Consider the following 24,340-nt stretch of genomic DNA (forward strand, 5'->3'; position numbering starts at 1 on the left):
ATTTCAATTCAATTGAAATGACATGACTCATCATGTTAAGCCTATGAGAAGGCTTTGGTTAGTAGGTTTTATCAACTTCTTGTACCTTACTCAACCTTACTACATATTCGTTTTCCTTTGTAATGTATACATTTGCATCACAAAACTTTCTGAGTACGTGTCGGGATCCAATCAAGACATAGGCCTTCTAGCCTAAGAATAGCTCCCACTGTTTTCACAGTGTGTGGGACTCATCCTTCTTGCACATCTCATGATTGCAAGTGTACTCAATTTCCATTATAAATATCTCTCATTGTTCTTTATTGCCTAGAACGATTCTAGAAAATCTACTTCTTAATTAACATTGCCACAATGGTATCTTAACCATCTTAATGTGTTTTGATTATGGTTTTGTCGGAAACCATGCGCAATCTCAATTGTCAATTGTCACTTGTGTAACACCCTTACACAAAATTGCATCATAAACACTTTGCTTTACTTCTTTAATGCTTCTGCAAGCACTTAAGGGTAATCTTTACAGCTTACTTGGTAAAGATTACTTAAATTCGATTTTTGAAAAATAATTCATCATACTCAAAGCATATGAAGTGTTATACATCATTTCTTTTTAATTGATTCGGCAGCGGAAGCAAATGAAATCAATCAAATATGTTCAATTTAATTGAACTAGTCATGAATCTTATCAACATAAAACTTACATCGACGCTAATATCATGTGGTTTTATCTTCATAAATCCGGATATTCAAGATGTATTATAATACTCCAAAAGTCTTAAATCATTCGCAATGATCAATATGTCATCCACATATCGGACTAATTAAAATTTCCGTAACTCCCACTAAACTCCATGTATAAACACAACTTCTCGACTTATCGAGAAATGTTTTATCACATGATCAAAATGTTGATTCTAACTCATTGATGTCCTACTTAAGACCCTCTCTCAAGTTTCACATTATCTTAGGGTTGCAAGAATCTATAAAACTTATGACATGTATTGAATACATTGCTTCTATTGAAGAAGTGGGTTTTAGATTCACTTGTTGTGTATTTCATAATCTTATAATGAAACACAATCCCTAAGAAGATCCAAATAGACTTAAGCATTTCAATTAGTGCAAAACCCTTTGCAACTAATCTTGCTATGAAATATCTCTTTATTAGTGCAAAACCCTTTGTCACTAATCAAGCCTTTTATTTCGGATTTTCATGGCTCTAAGCCTTGTATTGAGTTGTGACTTAAACACTCTTATGTAAGTCATATGTTCATTACTTTATTGAAGTAATCAACTTGAATCAAACAATTTCTTTTGTAAGTTATAAGCTCTTTACTTTCTTAAAAGTAGCATGAATTCATCATTTTTAACAAGTGACGAATTTAACCTCCTAGGTTTTGAAGAAACAATGTCTTACACAAAATGTCTCATGTAGCCAAGAAAGACCAGTTTCTTGCGACATAACATTCTTTGTGGCATTCTTTGTGGCTCTTGAACAATTTCTCCCACTCTGTCTTCTAAAACTAAACTTGTATTTTAGAAAGACAGCTTCACGAGCCACAAACCCGGTGTACTCGTGATATATGAAGGGAAAAATGAGCATTTGTTTCTTGTGAAAACTTACAAACATGGTACCCTTACCATTTCATATCTCATATGATTCGATTTAGTGGAAAAATAATTTAGACAAAAATGATAAAATCCCCAAAAGGATCAAGTAACTCAAAGTAACTTGATTGAAGTCCAAACCTTATCGAATAGCGTTTGAATTCTTATCCAATCACACATTATTTCATAATGCGTGCTAAGAGAGATTAACTTGTGATACTATATCACATTTCCTTTGGCTTATATCAAACTCTTCACTTTGATAATCCCATCACGACTAAATCGTGATTCTTTGAATACTTTGAACTTCTTCAAAGATTTCTTTATTTACCTTATTAAGTGAACATATTAGTGTCAACTTAAATCGTTGGTAAAAGAAAATGATCAACCTATTTTGGATCGATGATATACAACCTCGATCTCCTTTTCAACCAAAAGGCACGAGACATCTTGCTTTGAATACAAGATACGCATATACCATTAACAATCTAATGGTTTCAAGAGTACTCGATAACTCTTTACGTTCATCTTTCCAAAATTTAAGGTTTAATCTTGGGTTACCAATTTGAGTCTTACATCATCTACATGATATATATTATACTAGTTTGGTTTAGAATATAATCACCTTGATAATGGGCTAGCCATACATCAAATCGTGGTGTATAGGGTCACAAAAGTGAAAACCTCTTTTGTCTCTTAACAAGTTTATATTCTTATTTAGAGTTTATGCACTTAATAGTCACAATTAAGTACCACTTTAAATCCAAAAATTAGATTGAGTACACAATTACTCTATCTCTTGACTTCATTGTTGCTAGTCGTCATATTCTAATCATCCAATGTATCAAGTACAATGATGAAAACCTCCACCGGTTTCTAATATTGACGAAGTAATACTAGCAAAATTATGTATAATCAAATAAACATTTAACGAAGAAGGTCCCATTAGATGTCCCACAACTAACTTGTTGATTCTTCAATAATTTGGGGTAGTTTCCTTTCTCGTGTCTAACATTTAAGACAATGGAAACTTTATTGGTCGGGATTGATAGGTTTAGCATCGTCATTTCTTAATGACTTTACTTTTAACATTACCTTGTATCAATTCCATTATTATCTTTACTTCTTGAACCTCGTCCTCATCTTAACGGTTTAAGAGAATGCTCCCACTCATTTCAATGAGTCTTTGCTTTGAGAAGCAAAATTGAATTCATGAAGATTCACTCTTCATTTGTTCGTTTTAGTCTTAAAACTTTCATTGAAGTGGTTGCGTTATTTTGGTCAATTACGAATTCTGAGAATCTAATCACCAAAACAATTTATCGCTTCAAGGTACTTAATTCAATTAAGCATATGAAACATAGTCCATTGTAAGTAGAAGTGTTAGTCAAGAATCAAAAACCTGTTTGATAATGAATAACTTTAATCTATACTCTTTACAAGAGATCCTTAGCAATGGTTCGTTTGAGGTTTTAGAAGCAAATTCAAATTTTGTCTTTAGTTACGATGTTTTAATGGAGATTCGTTATCAAAATCGAAATGATATCGTATATGAATTGTGGTAAAGAAATAGAACAATATAAAAAACGGAATAGTGGAAAAACTTAACATTTATCGTTTTATTAATACTTGAAAAAAAACAAGTATAACATTTACATAGTGACCTCTACCCAACTATGATAAATGATTCCAAGACCCAAATTCATATCGACTTAGGCACGGTGGGGCCGATACATCCTTTATCAATATAACTCGGTGGATTAACGTTTAATCGATTCTACTTTTAGAACTCTTGGTCGATAATATTACATTAACAATTATCTATAGCCCAAAACACATCGACAAGGGCACGGTGGGGCCGATACATCCCTTATCAAATACTTTTGTTGAGTTCAATCCAAATTTCGAATAAATGTGTCCATGATCCAAACCCACATTAACTTGGGCACGGTGTGGCCGATACATCCCTTATCAACATGAATTCGGTGGATTAACATTCATCACCCACTTCCCCTACGTAACAAGGTTTGTACCCCGGTGGGGCCGAGCGCACTCCCTCGCGAAATAGGTTTTCATGGTTTCTATTATTTGGTAAGGCTATGTCTCAATTAATTGTTTTAGCAAGAGGTCATGTCAATTTATTATTGATAAGTAGAATTTTAGTTGTGTTTTACCCCTCATTTATACCTAATTCTGGCTCGATTTTGTGTGCTTTTATCGAACTAAAGCTCATTTAATAACTAATTTATAATAATTAGTCGTTTTAGCTAGAATTAATAATTAGTCGAATTCTTGTTTAATATTAATATTACTATTACTTTATTATAATAATGTGTAGGTAAGGAGGAATAACGAGACGGAAATAAGACGGGTCAAGACGATTCTAACAAAACGGGTCAACTAAAATAAGCTTTGAGCAATTGAACCAAGTCAAGGCCAAAATTGACCTTGGCCAATGTCCATCATCAACATCCCTCATTTACCCAGCAAATTCAATTCATCACAAATTAAACCATCAAATTCACCATCAATCCCGACAACCCACCTGATTTGCGCCACCATGGCTCGAGCACCCGACTCCGTTTCCGCCCAGTTCAACCTTCATCACCTGCTCCTCCACTTCCGACCACCAATTCACCACAACTCATCATTCATACTCCCATTCCCGTCATCAAATCAGAAATGAGCCCAGACACCGACCTCCGACACAAACAGCAGCAGCAACGACCCACACCCACCGAGCTCACCACCATTCATTCATCATCATCGTCAATTCACATACATCCCACCATCGACGGCACCGAGCCCACGACCTCAGCTGCTCCATTCAATACCAAACAACAACGAGCAACATCAATTAGACCTCCACTTTCGATCTTGCGCTGGAATTGAGTAATCATAGATCTGAAGTTACCTTTGAATCGAAACCCGACCCATCACAGTTTTCATGGTGTCGATGTCTTTAATGGAAGAAGGAAGCAAGAAGCAAGAAGAGTCAACGAAACCATCAAGTGAAATTAATGCAGCCGAGGGGCGAAACGATACCCGGTCGGGTGAAGTTATACCCGGACGGGTGTTTTGATGCCCGGTCGGGTGTCTTGGTGATTCTCATCGGGTATAATTTTGTGGAGGAACTGAGTCACGTGTTTGGTCTGAAGTAGAAGACAAAGGAGATTTTTGTTTTGTTTGAGTGTTGCCTGGTATCTTTTGAGAGAGGAGGGAGTATTATAATAATTATTATTATATTATTATTATTAGTTGTATTAGTATTATTAGTGGTATTATTAGATTAGATTAGTATAAAAAGGAGTTTTTTACACAACACCTTACATTACCTACTACCAATTAGAATAGAAAATTAGACTAGTTAATGCTCTCCTCTCAAATATTGTAGAACCCTAATATTTCCTCCCTCATTTTCACTCAATAAAAAGTTGTAATCTTTCTTTAGTTATTAGTTTAAATCTTCCTTTGTTTATGCAAGTTCTTCCTTTCTCATTAGTATACTATTAGTATTTTGGGTTGTATTTGAAGATTAGAAGAAATTCATTCTTCCATTATTGCCCAAGATTGTTACTTTCCTCTTTGTTGGTACAATTCTCACCTTTTGTTTGCATTTATTTTCATTTGTTTACATTTATGTTCTTTACTTAATGTTTTCATTCAAAGTTTCTATCTTTATTATGTTTACCATACTTGTTTGTATTTTGTTCCATTTTATTGTTAGTTTTTCATCCTTAAACATGTGTGAGTAGTTCTCCTCTAGGGCTTAGGGGGATCTCGGGTCTATAATGGGTACGATTTTGGGTTAGAATTATAAGGAATAGGGTGTTTTATTGGTTGTCACTTTCTTGCACATGAAGTGTTTGTAGAATTGCTCCTATGAAAGTTTGAGTATTTTCTCACATGTTTAGTTGTCATTGTTGGAATATGTGTCCTCCGACAATAATGCGATCACGACTGTTGATCATGATGATCACATGTTTAAGTCTCATTAAAATGAATACAATTGGGAAGTAATATTGTTACTGTCAACTGGTCAACATATATCGGTAATGATTGGCTTACTAGAGTTTGACATTACTGTCGTGTGACGGTGGTGATCAGTTGACCCCCTAGGTCATACCTAAAGGGCAACCCTCTTAATTGATTATTTAATTAATCGTATAATGTTACGAGTTAATTAAATTACTTGAAAATTGACGGACGATTTTGGAAGTGAAATTTACGTATCATATTGAAATGTGATTAAATGAGATACGGTCTGAGTAATTGAATTGTGTCATTACTCGGATGAAATAAATTGTTTAATGTAACAATTAAATTTGAATGAATTATTATAAATACAATCCGTTGTGATTTATAAATGGTAAAATATTTTTGGTACAAGTAATTATGAGATTACTAAGTCGATTTTGTATGTGACGTATTTTTATTAATACGTTGTTTTTTAATATGTTAAAAAATACATAACAATTTATGTCACATATGACATGTGACATATTGACAATTGACAAAAATAATATGGATTCCATATTATCATTTGTACCGAAATTATGGGGGTATTAGGTTAATATTGTGTTGATTAATTTATTGAGTAAACACAATGATTACCTACATCCTAGCCATGCAACTCTAATTTTCTTGTGAAGACAAAAATGTTCATGCATTGGCTCCCCTAAAAGTCCCCCTTCCACCCGGTTTTTTATGTGAAAAACCATCATTGGTTTTTCATATAATCTTACCTATTATTACACTAAATTGTGTTAGTGATATTCATTCTTATTCCATCATCAAAATTGAGTTTTAGTGAGATAAAAATCCTCTCTATTTTCTCTCTTAAAAACCGAAACAAACAAGTGTTTTATAAAAGGTTTTGGTTCAATTTTCTACCATTGATTAATATTATAACTAGTATTTGTAATATTAATTATATTAAGAGGAGCCTTGGGTATAAAGCATAGGGAGAGATCTTACACTTAGATCTTCATTCTTCCATTGGAATAAGCTCAAGAACAAAAGAGAAAGGTGATCTCTTTTGTGCCCTAATAACCGAAATTCATAATGTAAGGACATGATTTCTCCTCTATTTATATTATTGTTTGCATGCATAAGATCCGTTTTAATTTTATGACAAATTAGTTTAGACATATATGAGTATGTTAAATATGTTTATGAATCTACTTTTCCTTCAGTCTTGGTGTCTATACTAATGGATGAACAATCTTGGTGTGTAGACTATTGGATGATCTTTGTGTATGTGTGTGACGGGTTTTAGTTAATCACATGAAAGTGGGTTAACGAATTCTAGGTGCCCTAAGACATGAGCCACGGTTGTTTGCATGCAAATTGGTTAAAAGTTTTTCCGAGTTATATGAATAACAAAATAAAACTTGTAAAATTTGTGTTATTATGAGATATCACGAAATAATTACATGCATGTTAATATTTCTGGTCCTAAAGTGTTTTAGGATTTTTTGGTTAATTTTTCGGATTTTTATTGTTCATATTCAATAATAATGACATTTAAATGTGATTTTATGAGTAAAAATGTCATTTTTGGTCGAAAATTAGCTATACTTCGAATTTTCACTTGGTTTTTGGATATGTTGTTACATATATTATTTTGAGATAACCTGTAAATTTTCATAATTTTTGCACTTGTTATGCTCGAAAAATGAATTTTTCATTATTAAATTCGGATTTAAGAGAAAAATAGGTTAATATGAGTTAAATTTTGAATCTGGTCATAGAAAATTTATATGTTGTCACATGCAATTTTACAAGATGTGTGTAAAATAATTGGCTATAAAGAAGTCTTTTAGCATGATTTATGAATTTTTGAAGAAAAATGGCATAAATAGTGACATTATTAGTTGAAAATTAATAAAACATATTCTATGACTTAGGAAAAACGTTTAATGTTGCATTTTATTATATTTTTCAGATCTAAAATTGAAAAGTTAATGAAAATAATTTTTCCATGTTTTTATGATTATTTTATTAAATATCGATAAACCGCAACATTGTTTTTCCGGAAAAATTTCGAAATTTTTAACCTAAGATTTTGAACATTATGAGTGTCATGGAATTTTTCCAGAATGTTCATGAATTTAAATTTCAAATTTTGAATTTATTTGAAATTTTTGGATTTATTTGAAGTTTAATAGCTTATTTTTGTAATTTTGGTCCATTTATGAACAATTTTTTGTAAATAAAAGTTAATTATGGTCAAATTACTAGTGGAGACTATATTTTGAGTCCTAAGAGGTTAGGGTAATTAACTTATGCATAAATATGAGTTTATGTATTTTTGTGATTATAAAATGTTGAAATCACGCAAATCCGTAAAAACCGAGTAATATATGATATTGGCTAATTAAAAGGCGATTTAGCATAAAAAAAATTGAGCATGTTCATACATATTATAATGCTGCATTTTCTTATGATTGTCATAATTTTAATTTATGTAATTTTGAATTATGTAATTTTACTTAGTATGGCCTTAGATTTTAATTGGTATTTCCGAAATGTATGGGAATATCGATTCGGTTGTAATTTTTATTGTGATCTCGTATCACCGTTTTGTAATATTTAATAGATTTATTTTATTTTAGTTACAAATGTATAATAGGAAATTATGTAATTTATTATGTAATTTTATCATTAGGAGTTCCAAAAGACGGATTTCTTCAAGAATGGCGATACATAAAGACGGTGTTACCTCGAGATGCGTGTCACAACCGAAGTTCAAGGGACCAATGGAGTTGGTTTCCGAATATGTAATAGATTAATAGTTTTTCTATTTTAGGAAAGGCCATACTAGGATTTATTTATCTTTATGCTTGCATTTTATTTTATGTCACATGCATCGCTAAATCGCCACAACTAAACATGCATTGTCTTTTATCGAGTTTATCGACCGTGTCAATTAGAATTATCGTAGTTCACCGCTTTAGTTCACTTAAAACGTGATAGATAATAAATTGACATGACCTCTCGCTAAAACTATCAATTGAGACATAGCCTTACCAAATAGTAGAAACCATGAAAACCTATTTCGTGAGAGAGTGCACTCGGCCACACCGGGGTACAAACCTTGTTACGTAGGGGAAGTGGGTGATGAATGTTAATCCACCGAATTCATGTTGATGAGGGATGTATCGGCCCCACCGTGCCCAAGTTAATGTGGGTTTGGATCATGGACACATTTATTCGAAATTTGGATTGAGCTCAACAAAAGTATTTGATAAGGGATGTATCGGCCCCACCGTGCCCTTGTCGATGTGTTTTGGGCTATAGATAATTGTTAATGTAATATTATCGACCAAGAGTTCTAAAAGTAGAATCGATTAAACGTTAATCCACCGAGTTATATTGATGAAGGATGTATCGGCCCCACCGTGCCTAAATCGATATGAATTTGGGTCTTGGAATCATTTATCTAGTTAGGTAGAGGTCACTAGAAAAATGCTTATAACTTGTTTAAATCATACATTTTTACGAGTATAATTAAAACGACATTTGTTTTACTCCTTATTTTTGTTTTGTAGACCACTTCTTATTCATAACAAATGGCAACAAAGAACTCCTAATGCTACACCACTCGCTACTTCATCATGGCTCCGATCCTTTATGGATCGATGTAAACTTGAAAAGAATGGGTCAAATTTCTCCGAGTGGGATGCCCAACTCAAATTAGCCGCCGAAGGTGACGACAAGCTTCGTTACCTTACCGAGGCCTCTCCACCCGAGCCCTCCACTAGGTCCACCGCGGCCACTAGGGAAGCCTATGAGGCTTACCAAAAGGAGTCCGCCGCAATAAAAAATGTCTTAATATTTGCGATGGAGGCGGAACTCCAAAGGAGAGCCTTCAAAATGGGCAATGCTAATGAGATTTACTCCAAACTTGTGACCATGTTTTCACAAACTCCGCGGATCGTCCAATATGAGGCGGCGCGGCATTCTTTGATCTCGACTTCAAAGAGGGCCAAAAGGTTAGCCCTCATGTGCTCAAACTCATGGAGCTTGTCGAGACCTTGAAGATTCAAAAGGTTGAAATCCCCAAAGAACTCATCGTAGATAGGATTCTACACTCCTTGTCTAAGGTTAAGGCATATGTGCAATTCCGGGTGAATTTCAATATGCAAGACAAGGATGTGTCTCTTGAGGAGTTGCACAAGTTACTTGTGCAAGCCGAGAGGGACATGGGGTTAAATGTGAACCCTCCCAAGGATGTGCTTAACATAAGCACAAAGAGTAAGGGGAAGTTCAAGAAGAATGGGAGAAAGGGTAAAAAGCAAGCTCCCACATTCACCACAGCTAAGTCTTGTGAAGCTAGCACCTCCAAAGTCAAGAAGGGTCCTCTTGACAAATGCCATTATTGTAATGGCATGGGACATTGGAAGAGGAATTGTTCCAAATACCTTGGTGATATCAAAGTTGGAAAGATCACTCAAAGAGGTAAATGACTAACCTTCTTTTATGTTTCTAATACAACTATGGTAATGTGATGCAAAGTTGTGATAATGTATCTCCCTTTTTATTGTAAATAGGGCCTCCACCAAGCAAAGACAAAGGAAAAGAAAAGCAAGCATAAGAAACCATGAAGAAGCTAAGGATAGCTTTTATGGAGCTTTGTTTTTCATTGTCTTATTTTAAGTTATGTTTTGAATTTTAGAACTTTAAGTTTCCGTGTTCGACATGGAAAGATATTTTGGATAATGGTTTGTATTTTGGATGATAGTGACTTGGTTTGCAACCCAAGTCACCCGTTTTATCATTTATCCTTTATGTTCTAAAAATTTCATCTTTAAATGCTTGCGTTTTGAAACATAAGATTATTCACTAAAAGTGATCTAATAGACAAATATAATGACCGGTTTCATTATATGTCCACATGCTTAAGGCTTGTGTATGATCATTTATAAAGTGATTTTGAGTCTATGAACTCTCTTAAAGGTATGTCAACCACCAAGTACACATATGAAATCAATAACAATTAGTCAACCTATGAGGTAGTCCTCCTTATACTTCAACATCATTAATTTGTGTCTCATATGCTATCTTTGAATGCTTAGTGTATTCATTCTAAAGATAGAGTGGGAGAAAAATGAGGACACAAGGCAACATAAAATTGTGCACTTGTGTAAATAAAGATCTACGCAAGAGAGAATGATTTGAATAAAGGTATATCTATTTACATAGTATGTCGAGTCTCAAGTTAGTTCTATATGACTTAAGAGACCAAGTGAAGTAATCATAAGAGTTTATTCTCAAGATAACTACACGAGGAGACCAAAAGAAGTTTTGGAAGAATAATGACTAATGTAAAGTCTTAACAAGCTTTTGACTAAGGTTATGAATCATTTGACCAATAGTTTCAATCATGAGTTTTACTTAAGAGCCTAAATGAATCATAGTAACATACTAGTTATGATCAAGTTGCAAAGATTGATATTCCGATATCTTCAATAGCCAACGTTTTAACCACGCAAATGTCATTGTTTAACCTCGCTATGAAATGGTTAAACCTCCTTCCGAAAGGGTATTCCGAAGGACCTATTCTAAATATTATTCGTATTTGAATAATGACATTGCTACACATCATTATGACATGAGTGTGTTAGAGATTTAAAATCTCTTTCCGTAAGGTTAAGATGAGACCACTTCAAAATAGGCATTTTGAAAGGATATGATGGGAACATATATGGTTTTATCCTAGTAACTTGGCACGGCAATTTATATTTTTATTCTTGACAATTTTTGATTGAGAAGTCAATTTCAAAACATGTTGAATTGAGTGGGAGTTAGGATATTCTCATGTGAAGACATGGAATTTAGTGGGAGCTATCATCCTTGAATGTATAAAACACATTACTCATTAAAGAATGACGAGCTAATACCTTCTTTCATAAAGAAGCTTTCGAGTTTTCAATTCTGGATGAAAATGGACAAAGATGAATCCAATTACCTCATGGGATGTTGGATTAGTATTAAAGAGATACACATCGTATCAACATATACATAGGTTATTCATATGAATGAAAATGGGATTACCATTAGCAGTCATGGTAGTTCATTGAACCTGAGAACGGTTGATCTCATGATTATTAGTAACTAATGTTTCCGCCATTAGAATAATCATGTACATGTCCAATTTTGAATCATATGCATAAGAGCATGATGATTGGTTGGTGAGCCATAATAGAAACGTCATGAATTCTCGAGAAGAATCCGATGAGCGATTTCAGTGGTTGACGGAATGTTCTATTATGTTTCAAGAAGTTGCACATATTATAGAAAATCCGAGCACATATGAGGATTTATGAGAATCCCAATTCTTTCAAGCCTAGAAAGAGAAATGAGAAGTTTTTGGAAAGATGCTTGGTTGAATAAGAGGTTATTCATAAACAATCTTTCCTAGTAAAAGCTAGGACTTATTAGAAGTGCTAAGCTAAATAATCTTGTCAATTGTTACAAGATTCTACAAAACATATACCTAGTGCATTATGTGTGGATGAAATACTTGATCAGTGCAAGTTGTATTATTCATCGCAAATTCGTTCGTTATGAGATAATCGATAAGGAAGTTCTTTCAAGATAAAGAACCGAAACCAAGGTCGAGAACCTTGATGTGTACTTGGTAAGATTCATGCTATGAGTGAGAACATGAATGTGAAGGAAATTGCAAGTGCAAGAAGTTTGAACACATGGACACATGGGATGTTAAACTTCTATTGCAATCAATGAGTGTTTACACTTATGATATACATCACAAGGTTGTAATATGATATTGACTACCCGAGTGTGATGTCGACATTTGTCGTTTGAGTTATTATTAACTCACTTTGTACATTGTTATATCCAAACGGGTTGTAGAGACAATTGAACCCCGTTAAAGTGAACATGGATTAACATTGTTTTTGCCCATAGTTACTTATATGAGGTGACGTCTCGAAGTGACTAGAGTGTGAGGCGATTGATGGCAAGTTCAAATGCCATAGAGTCATGTGAGATGACTAGTCGATCACATAGGCAGATTGTTAGGAACATTTTGTCGGGCCTTATGACCGCTTATAGAGTTCTGGCAAATTTATATAGCCTGGTCGTGGCGAGAGCTACTATAGTATTCAAAATGAGTCGATTCTTTTGACTAAAGACTATTCGCCTAAGATGGCACAGTTTCGGATTAACTTTTATTTGTGTTACTACGACCTTCGTAAATGGGGTCAAATGGGCATATTTTGGGTTATGATGGTGTGGCTAGTCGAAGGGAATGAGTGCGATAGGAATTGTCCACCCCTAGTCAGGGTTATAACAATATCTCGGGGCCACTCGAGGAGTAATGAATTGGAAATGCGTGGCCACGCTCGGAAGATATCCGAGTGGATAAATCCGGTCAATCGGTTATTCTCCGGATCGAGGAAACCGCTCTCGATATGATCACTTGCAAGTACGACCTGAAAGACACCTTGCATTGAGTGGGAGATAGTAATAGGACAAGAGAATTGGTGACGCACACTTGTCGAGGACAAGTGGGAGATTGTTGGAATATGTGTCCTCCGACAATAATGCGATCACGATTGTTGATCATGATGATCACATGTTTAAGTCTCATTAAAATGAATACAATTGGGAAGTAATATTGTTCTTGTCACAACTGGTCAACATATATCGGTAATGATTGGCTTACTAGAGTTTGACATTTTCGTCGTGTGACGGTGGTGATCAGTTGACCCCCTAGGTCATACCTAAAGGGCAACCCTCTTAATTGATTATTTAATTAATCGTATAATGTTACGAGTTAATTAAATTACTTGAAAATTGACGGACGATTTTGGAAGTGAAATTTACGTATCATATTGAAATGTGATTAAATGAGATACGGTATGAGTAATTGAATTGTATCATTACTCGGATGAAATAAATTGTTTAATGTAACAATTAAATTTGAATGAATTATTATAAATACAATCCGTTGTGATTTATAAATGGTAAAATATTTTTGGTACAAGTAATTATGAGATTACTAAGTCGATTTTGTATGTGACGTATTTTTATTAATACGTTGTTTTTTAATATGTTAAAAAATACATAACAATTTATGTCACATATGACATGTGACATATTGACAATTGACAAAAATAATATGGATTCCATATTATCATTTGTACCGAAATTATGGGGGTATTAGGTTAATATTGTGTTGATTAATTTATTGAGTAAACACAATGATTACCTACATCCTAGCCATGCAACTCTAATTTTCTTGTGAAGACAAAAATGTTCATGCATTGGCTCCCCTAAAAGTCCCCCTTCCACCCGGTTTTTTATGTGAAAAACCATCATTGGTTTTTCATATAATCTTACCTATTATTACACTAAATTGTGTTAGTGATATTCATTCTTATTCCATCATCAAAATTGAGTTTTAGTGAGATAAAAATCCTCTCTATTTTCTCTCTTAAAAACCGAAACAAACAAGTGTTTTATAAAAGGTTTTGGTTCAATTTTCTACCATTGATTAATATTATAACTAGTATTTGTAATATTAATTATATTAAGAGGAGCCTTGGGTATAAAGCATAGGGAGAGATCTTACACTTAGATCTTCATTCTTCCATTGGAATAAGCTCAAGAACAAAAGAGAAAGGTGATCTCTTTTGTGCCCTAATAACCGAAATTCATAATGTAAGGACATGATTTCTCCTCTATTTATATTATTGTTTGCATGCATAAGATCCGTTTTAATTTTATGACAAATTAGTTTAGACATATATGAGTATGTTAAATATGTTTATGAATCTACTTTTCCTTCAGTCTTGGTGTCTATACTAATGGATGAACAATCTTGGTGTGTAGACTATTGGATGATCTTTGTGTATGTGTGTGACGGGTTTTAGTTAATCACATGAAAGTGGGTTAACGAATTCTAGGTGCCCTAAGACATTAGGCATAATTTCTTGACTAATTGAATCACCTATTCCCCTTATTTGTCTTGTTTCATGCCCAATGACCCGAGTGAACCCGAAAGCTCTAGTCTTTCTCATATTGATCAATTACAATTGCATTTAGTTTAATTTTATTCCTTATTTGCATCTTAGTTTATCATAAATCAAACCTCTTTCATTATTAGGCTAAAATAGGACTTAAACAAACCAAGTATACACCCCCGCCATCTTCGTGTTCGACACCCTAATTATACTACTTAATTTGGGTTCTTATAAATTGTTTTTGATTGGGAAGTGACGACAAATTCCTACCTATCAAATGGCGCCGTTGCCGGGGATGGCGTTAGGTTATGCTTAGTTTTTGCTTAGAGTCTTTGCTTTAGTCTTTTCTCAATTGTTACTTTGTGTTAGTAGTTGTGTGTCCTTTGTAGAGTGTGTGGTTTATTGCTTTTCCCTAGTGTGTAAAAACACTAGGAGACTTACAATTTGTCAAGTGTATGCCTAGAAGGAACCATCACCAAGCTCTTCTCTTCAACTCCGACCCCGAGAGGCTTTTTAGGACCTTGAGGACAAGGACTCTTGAGAGAGTAAGGAATAATTCCTCTCAAGCAAACTTTGAGCAACCAAGTTCACACATCCCACAAAATTTTGATACCACAACCATACTTCAACCAAACAACACAATTGAGACTTTAATAGAAAACCCTTTTCATAACTTCCCTAATTATAACAGCCCACCTCAAACACCACCACATCAAGAACCAAACCCACCACCACAAATGGCTCTTAGAGATCACAACCGGCCTAACCATAATGATTCATGTAACCCTATCAATTTTGGCACCTTGCCCCCAAACAACTTTGAAATGCATCCCGCCCAAGTCGGGTTAGTTGAGAAGGACTTGTTTGGAGGTCATATTGAAGAGGATGCCCATGCTCATCTCCGGAAGTTTAAGAGGAAAGTTTCAATGATGAAGAAGAATGGGGTGTCCGAAGACACCTTGAGAATGATGTTGTTTCCGTTTTCATTGACGGGCAAAGCGGACCGGTGGTTGAACATCCACCCACCGGATACTTTCACTACTTGGGATGACTTAGCCAAAGCATTTATGGCCAAGTACTACCCTTCCTCCAAGACCGCGATGCTCCGCAATGAGATCCATACGTTTCAACAAGAGGATGGGGAGTCCTTGGGTGAAGCTTGGGACCGTTATCAAGACTTGATAGCAAGTTGCCCCCACCATGGAATACCGGAATGGTACATTACTCAAACATTCTTCCAAACTTTATTACCAAGAACTAAGGAGATGGTAAATGCCTCCGTGGGGGGAGGTTTTGACCACTTGAGTGATGAAGAGGGCACGACATTGATCAAGAAAATGGTAGATTCGGAGGCAAACTATGGTTCTAGAGGGAACATGCTAAGAAGGAATGGGAAGTTTCCTAAGGAAAATGCCTCCAACTCCGAGACAAATGCCAAGCTTGACTTACTCACAAAACAATTTGAGAAGTTTTCAAGAAATCAAGTGAATCAAGCCGCAACCTCATATGGGGCACCCATGGAAGAAGTGGCTCAAGTCTCAAGTTGTGAACTTTGTGGAGGAAGTGGTCATACATATGACTTGTGTGGCAACAATTACAATGATGCCTATGAAGAGAATGCTCAAGAGGTGAACGCTTTTCAAAGCTACAACAACAATCCTAGGCCACCAAGGCCTCCTTACAACAACCCAAACACCTACAATCCAAATACCAATTTCTACCACCCCGGGTTAAGGAACCACCCCAACTTTAGTTACAAAAGCACCAATGTTCAAAACCCCCAACATCTCCAACCACAAACCCAAACCAATCCACCCGGTTTTGCTCAACCAAGGGGAATTCTCCCAAACCCGAGAAATAATTTTGGAAATCAAAACCAATGGTCAAGCAACAATCAACCCCAAAACTATGGCAACCAACAACAAGGGTACCAAGAGTTTGGTGGAAACCAAAGCAACCAAGGGTTTTACCAAGGGAATCAAGTAAATCAAGCAAATCAAGGATTTGGGCAAGGGTATGTTCAAGGGTCTCAAGAACAAGGTCAAGGATCAAACTTCAACAACTATGGTCCTAGAGGTAACTACCAAGTGGGGCAAAACAACAACCAAGGTCCCAATGCTAGATATGACTATGGGTTCCCTTTACCCATAGCCAACCAACCTCATCAAGAACCCCAAGGTGAGCTCTCTCAAGTGGAGCTTTTGAAGATGATTAAGAACATGCAACTTCAACATAGCCAAGAGATAGCTAATTTTGCTAAAGCTACTCAACAAGAACAAGCAAACTTGAGAGCTACATTTCTTAAGGACATGAGGGAAATGGAATCTAGGATGGCTTCTCATGCTATGGCTAACCCTCAAAGGCCACCCGGTGGTTTGTTGGCTCAAGGACAAAGCTCCAAAGATGCCTCCAATAGCCACCATGCTCATGCGGTAGTGCTAAGGAGTGGTTTAGAGCTTGAGGACCCTTACAAAGACCTTGCGTTGGAAGTTGATGAAGATCCCAAGGGGAATGAGGTAGAAATGGATGATGAAGAGGAAAGCTCACCCATTGAGGCTTCGGGTAAAGCTAATGAAGACAAGAGAGGAAAGAAAGCTTGTGAAGATTTGATTAGAAGAGGAATTCAAGTGGACACGGATGTTGATGGACATGTGGAAGACCTCCCTTATGAGGAGGAAGCTATTGAAGAAGTACCTTTGCAACATTCTAAAAAGGTAACAAAAAGTTCGGCTCCTCAAAAGGTATCTTCCAATTCCCAACTTGTTTCTAAAATTCCTTACCCTTCAAGAGCCATAAAGAGTAGGGAAAACCTCAAGTATGCCAAATTTTGTGATATGCTTGAGAAACTTGAGGTTACCCTACCCTTTACGGAGGTGATAATGAACATGCCAACCTACTCAAAATTTTTAAAAGATATTTTGACAAGGAAAAGAGTCTTGGGTGACCAAGAAATAGTGGCTATGGAAGAAGCATGTAGTGCTCATATCCTTAACAAATTGCCCACTAAACTTGGTGACCCGGGAAGCTTTTCCATTCCTTGTGTAGTTGGCGGTGTTCCTATATCAAGAGCTCTTTGTGACTTGGGAGCAAGTGTTAGTGTTATTCCTTTGAAAGTTGCAAAAAGGATTGGCATTCAAAGCTTGGCTCCCACTACCATGACTCTCCAATTGGCGGATAGGTCCGTCAAACGCCCTATGGGGGTGCTTGAGGACGTGCCCGTCAAGGTTGGAAAGTTTTTGATTCCCACCGATTTTGTTGTCCTTGATATTCCGGAGGATAGCCATACTCCCATCATCCTAGGTAGGCCATTTTTGGCTACCGGAGGAGTACTCATTGATGTGAAGAATGGGCGGCTAACCTTCCAAATTGAGGGCAACAAAATCGAATTTAACTTGCCAAATTTGATAAAAGGTCCAAGTGTAGAAAGATTGAGCACAATCGAGGTAATTGATGAAGTAGTGCACGAAGTAGCCCGTGAAGAGGCGGAGATGGAAGAGGTTTTTCAAATCTCTTTGCATGATGAGGCAATGAAAGAGGATCACGAAGTTGATGAGGAACTATTAAAGAAAGTGGAGGGCTTTCTCCCTCCAAAGGTACAACTCAAACCCTTGCCTCCCTCACTCAAATATGCTTTCCTTGATGAGGGAGAGGCCTATCCGGTGATCGTTAATGCTAACCTAAGTGAGTCCCAAGAAAAGAAGCTTTTGGAAATCTTGAAAACTCATAGAGGAGCACTTGGGTATAGCATTGATGACATCAAGGGCTTAAGTCCGAGTTTGTGCATGCATAGAATAGTTTTGGAAGAGGGGAGTCAACCCAAGGTTGACGGTCTTAGGAGGATTAACCCAAAGATGGCCGAGGTGGTGAAAAATGAAGTGTTGAAACTCCTAGAGGCCGGTATTATATACCAAATTACCGATAGCAAATGGGTTAGTCCAGTCCACGTGGTACCTAAAAAGGGGGGGATACAAATGGTTGAACAAGAGGATGGCACCACCCTACCCACTAGACCCGTGACCGGGTGGCGAATGTGTATTGACTACCGCAAGCTCAATGCCGCCACCCTCAAAGACCACTTCCCAATTCCCTTCATTGACCAAATGCTAGAAAGGCTCGCGGGCCATGCATATTATTGCTTCTTAGACGGTTATTCCGGGTTTTTCCAAATTCCCATCCACCCGGATGACCAAGAGAAGACGACCTTCACTTGTCCAATAGGGGTCTATGCCTACCGTAGGATGCCATTCGGGCTTTGTAATGCGCCCGGCACCTTTCAAAGGTGCATGATGGCAATATTCTCCGATTTCCTTGAAAAAAGCATGGAAGTCTTCATGGACGACTTTAGTGTCCATGGAGATTCGTTTGAGCATGGTCTTGAGAACTTGGCTAGTGTGTTGAAGCGGTGTGAGGAGCACAACCTCGTCCTTAATTGGGAAAAGTGCCATTTCATGGTAGAGGAAGGGGTTGTACTCGGTCACATCGTTTCAAGTAGGGGTATTGAGGTCGATGGGGCCAAAGTTGCGGTCATAGAGAACTTGTCACCCCCTTCCAATGTTAAGGGAGTGAGAAGTTTTCTAGGCCATGCCGGGTTTTATCGGCGTTTTATCAAGGATTTTTCAAAAATAGCAAAGCCCTTAACCTCATTACTCCTTAAGGATTCCCCCTTTGTGTTTGATGATTCTTGTCTTGAAGCTTTTAATAGGTTGAAGAGGGCATTGGTCACGGCACCAATAATCCGGTCTCCGGATTGGAACCTCCCTTTTGAGATAATGTGTGATGCTTCGGACTTCGCGGTTGGTGCGGTACTTGGGCAAGTTGTGGATAAGAAGCATCATGTGATTTATTACACAAGCAAGACTCTCGACCAAACTCAATGTGGATATGCTACTACCGAAAAGGAAATGTTGGCAATTGTTCATGCCGTGGAGAAATTTCGGCAATACCTTGTTGGGTCTAAGGTGGTGGTTTACTCCGATCACACCGCCTTGAGACAATTGATGGTGAAGAAAGATGCAAAGCCCCGACTCTTGAGATGGGTCCTTCTTCTTCAAGAATTTGATTTAGAGATTAAGGATAAGGCCGGTTCGGAAAATGTTGTAGCCGACCACTTATCTAGATTGACCGTTGAAGACCATGGCATACAAGACAAGAGTGGACCCATCAATGAGTGGTTGCGGGATGATGGACTCATGGAAGTTACCGCCAAAACCCCTTGGTTTGCGGATCTTGCAAACTACATTGTGAGTGGTTTCCTACCGGATGAAATGGAACCAAGAGAAAGGCGGAAGTTGAGAAATGATGCTAGGAGATACTTTTGGAATGATCCCCACTTGTTCCGCAAGTGTGGGGATGGAATGTTCCGGAGATGTGTTTCAAGAGAGGAGGGCTTGGAGATTGTTGACCGAGTTCACAATTCCGCCTATGGAGGACACTTGGCCACCTCTAGAACAATTGCCAAGATCCTCCAAGGTGGGTTTTATTGGCCCTCCATGTTCAAAGACATTCACTACTTGGTTAAATCTTGTGATGCTTGCCAAAGGGTTGGGAACATTGGGAAGAGAAGTGAGATGCCCTTGACTAACATATTGGAGATTGAGCTTTTTGATTGTTGGGGCATAGACTTCATGGGACCCTTTCCCAACTCTTGTGGAAATGAATACATCTTGGTTGCGGTGGACTATGTATCCAAATGGATTGAAGCGGTTGCCTCCCCCACCAATGATAGCAAGGTTGTGATGAAGCTTTTCAAATGCACGATTTTCCCAAGGTTCGGAACCCCAAGAGTAGTCATAAGTGATGGCGGATCTCATTTCCGCAAGAGTACCTTCAAAGCTCTACTTAAATCACATGGAGTGCGGCACAAAACCGCACTTGCCTACCACCCTCAAACTAGTGGGCAAGTGGAGGTTTCTAACCGCCAAATTAAAGCCATTTTGGAGAAAGTCACCAACAAGAGCCGGAAAGATTGGTCCCAAAAGCTCCCGGATGTCTTATGGGCATTGAGAACCGCCTTCAAGACACCCCTTGGCACCACCCCGTATAAGCTTGTGTACGGGAAAGCTTGCCATTTGCCGGTGGAGTTGGAGCACAAAGCTTGGTGGGCTCTTAAAGAAATGAATTTTGACTTTGATGCCGCCGGAGAAGTGCGCTTTCTCCAAATGAATGAGCTTGAGGAGTTGAGATTGGAGGCTTATGAGAGCTCCAAAATCTACAAAGACCAAACGAAGAAATGGCATGATGCCAAGATCATGAAGAAAGAGGTAAGTGTTGGAGACCTTGTTCTCCTTTTTAACTCCAAAATCAAGGTGTTTAAGGGCAAGCTCAAATCACGATGGTCCGGACCCTTTAAAGTGATGAAAGTATTTCCTTATGGTGCTTTCGAGCTATGGAGTGAAGAAGGGGGAACTTTTAGGGTCAATGGGCAAAGAATCAAGCGATACTATGACGGTGATAGCAAAGGTCCTATTGAAGTGCTCTATCTCGGGAACCCCTCCCGAGGAGAGGGAAAGTTGAAACTCTTGAAAGAAACTCGGTTTGGTGGAGTTCCTCAAGAACCACCATTTGTATATAGCATGCATTCTAGGTAGGAAATGAGGAATTTTGGACGGATGATGGAGATGGAGACGGTGATGGTGATGAAGCGTATGAGTAGAGCCTAGTAATGAGGGCTCCACTCCCTCCCTCCCAATCCAAATGTCAAGTATGCTCCCCAACAATCCAAACTTCTCATTCATATTTAAATTTTGTATGCATTTAGTTAGAAATTCATATAATTGCATTCATATAGGATTGCATTAGATTTCTATTTGTAATATATTGTCACATTTAGTAATTGCATTCACTTAGCATAACTTGCATTGTCATTTAAATTTTGCATATAGAATAGAGCATGCATTGCATTTTCAAAATAAAAACCAACTAAAAATTGAAAAAATGATTAAACCTACCAAAAACATGTTATTTTCTTTCACTAAATTGCCCTCCCATGTCCATAAATAAGTGTGGGGAGGGCCTAAAAAAAAAAAAAACCAAAAACATGCATTTTAATTTCCAAAAATCAAAAATACCAAAAATATGTTATTTTTATTTCCAAAAATCAAAAATACCAAAAATATGTTATTTTTATTTCCAAAAATTCAAAAATCTCAAAAATATGTTATTTATTTTATTGCACCTTTCTTTCAAAAAAATTCAAAAATTCCAAAAAAAATGAATATTTCAAAAATCCAAAAACATGTTCTTAATTTGAAAAATTTGAAAAACACAAAAATATGTTCTTTAATTTTCCATTCTCTCCCTATACTTTGTTCCATTGAGGACAATGTAAATTTCAAGTGTGGGGAGGGAAATATCCACTTTGTGAATATTGTCTATATTTGTTCATATCATTATATTCTTGTAAATTTAAGAAAAATTAAGAAAATGCCTAAAAATTGAAAAAATTGAAAAATTTCAAAAAAATTGCATTGTTTATATTATGTATATTGCATTTGTCCTAACCATTTTGATAGGCAACACATGAATCATCGGAGAAGACGCTTGGTAAAATTCTTCCAATTCTTTCTCCTTTATCCTTCCTTTTCTTTTTGTATATATAAGCATGGAGGAGGACGGGATATGTGATGTGGGTGTTCCCTTTGGGAACCGCTTTGGATATGCGTGTGTTGTTGGTGTGTTGTTAGGACTAGAACTTGTATGCATTTAGATTAGACATGTATATATGTGTTCACTCTTGCATTCACGTAGTTTGTTCATATGTTTAGTTGCATTTCATACACGTTGCATCTCGTATGTAAATAGTTGCATTGATGGTCTAAATGTGGAGGGTATATGTCGTCAATGATGATAATTGTTTTGCCCGTGTCATTTCCCTCTTGATAGCTCGTGCCTTTTGATGACACATGTTAGGGTTTTTGCTTGCAAAAACCCGGAAGTCTAGCTTAACAACCAAGTAACGACCACCTTGTGAGACCGTATTAGGCCCGAGACTTGACCTAGGTCCGATATAGCTACTAAAATGTGAGGATAGAGCCTCCATATGGCCGGTCCATCAAACCGGTCCCGTTTAGGTCATGAGAATAGTTCTCCTTACGTGGTATGTTATGTCAAAACGCACAAGTATGGTGCTCATTCCTTACCGTAGAAGTGCAGATGTGCATATTGAGACAATTTTGTTCAATAAAGTAACCTCACAATAGCCAAATAAGCTTTTGTTATGCCCTTGAGTCAATTATTTCCTTTTGTTAACCCATTTTGAGCCTAAGCCTTATCGTTTCTATTGCCAACAAATTAACTACATCATTGTGGTTCTTTTGTGGAGTATATTTGGGGTGAAATTTTGACTCTCCTTGAGGTGTATGATCTTAATGCCACATGAGTGAAATGCAACTTTGGCTACTTTTGCAAGAATAAGAGGTGAACAAGTCATAGAAAAATGCAAGAAAGAAAATCAAATAGAAAAGAAAAAAAAAATGAAGAAGAAAAACAAATAGAAAAAGAGAAAAATGAAATGAAAAAGCAAAAAGAAAAGAATGTACATTTTTGTCTCAAATAAAGGGTTGGTAATTTGCAAATTGAGTTTGTTTTGAAGAGTATTGATTTTTTTTTGAAAATGACAATCTTGTCAAATTTTGTGAAGGAATTCATTTGCATTGGTTGAGTTTAGTGGATTGGTTAGATGTGACGACTACTTAACCGATAGCCTCACATGTCTTAAAACGGTGCTTGCACCAACCCCTTTTCACCTAACCCAAGCCCCATTACAACCCGGTTGTCTCTCTTGTATGTGCATCAATTTGGCATTTCTCTTGCGGATATTGGATGGAGTACCATATTAGATTGCGGGCATGCTTCGCAAGTCGAGTTAGGAGAGTGATTTTGGTTACTTTTTGTCACAAAAATCACCCCGTTCTTTCATTTGAGTGACTAGTGAAACCCGTGAGAGTCGGGCTTTGGTCTCCTTTTGGTCAAAGGTTTGATATGGAGTCGAATCTTGCGTGTGTCGTGTCATTCTTTGGAGTATAGCGAAGTACTTCCTCTTTCCCGCCTAGAATTTGTTTCTTAGGCACCCCGTGTTGTCAATGTTGGCTACTTGAGCTAGAATTAGGGAGTCGACACCTTGGTAAGACCCGGAGACGACACCCTCCACTAATGACTCTCTTTGTTCGGTTTTTGAAAGTAAAACGGCCGCTTAGATGAGGAAAGCGGTTTGACTTTTTGTGATGCATCTTATATGTTGATTCGTGCTTAAATGTCAAGATGTGTCAAAATTTTCCGCAAGCCCCCACTTGCCTTGCAAGGAAGCTCATACCTCATTGTGTTTCGTTGTGAGTTGAAGGGACGGAGAAGGCCCGTTAATTGCCTCTCATAGAATAATGATAGCTTAGCTTGTCTTTTATATTAAGGGTCATAGTTTGGTTTAAATGAGCTTACTCGAGGACGAGTAAGGTTTAAGTGTGGGGAGATTTGATAAGTAGAATTTTAGTTGTGTTTTACCCCTCATTTATACCTAATTCTGGCTCGATTTTGTGTGCTTTTATCGAACTAAAGCTCATTTAATAACTAATTTATAATAATTAGTCGTTTTAGCTAGAATTAATAATTAGTCGAATTCTTGTTTAATATTAATATTACTATTACTTTATTATAATAATGTGTAGGTAAGGAGGAATAACGAGACGGAAATAAGACGGGTCAAGACGATTCTAACAAAACGGGTCAAGTAAAATAAGCTTTGAGCA

General features: G+C 36.8%; 1 non-coding gene across 1 annotated transcript; it reads right to left on the reverse strand.

Annotated features, from left to right (window-relative positions):
• Nucleotides 1-15,700: 15,700 nt before the first annotated feature.
• On the reverse strand, nt 15,701-15,807 carry LOC141615658 (small nucleolar RNA R71). The gene has a single exon (XR_012530067.1). It is a non-coding gene; the product is annotated as a small nucleolar RNA R71 (small nucleolar RNA).
• Between the last annotated feature and the right edge of the window lie 8,533 nt (nt 15,808-24,340).

Source organism: Silene latifolia, chromosome 11, assembly GCF_048544455.1.
Source record: "Silene latifolia isolate original U9 population chromosome 11, ASM4854445v1, whole genome shotgun sequence".
NCBI lineage: Eukaryota > Viridiplantae > Streptophyta > Magnoliopsida > Caryophyllales > Caryophyllaceae > Silene > Silene latifolia.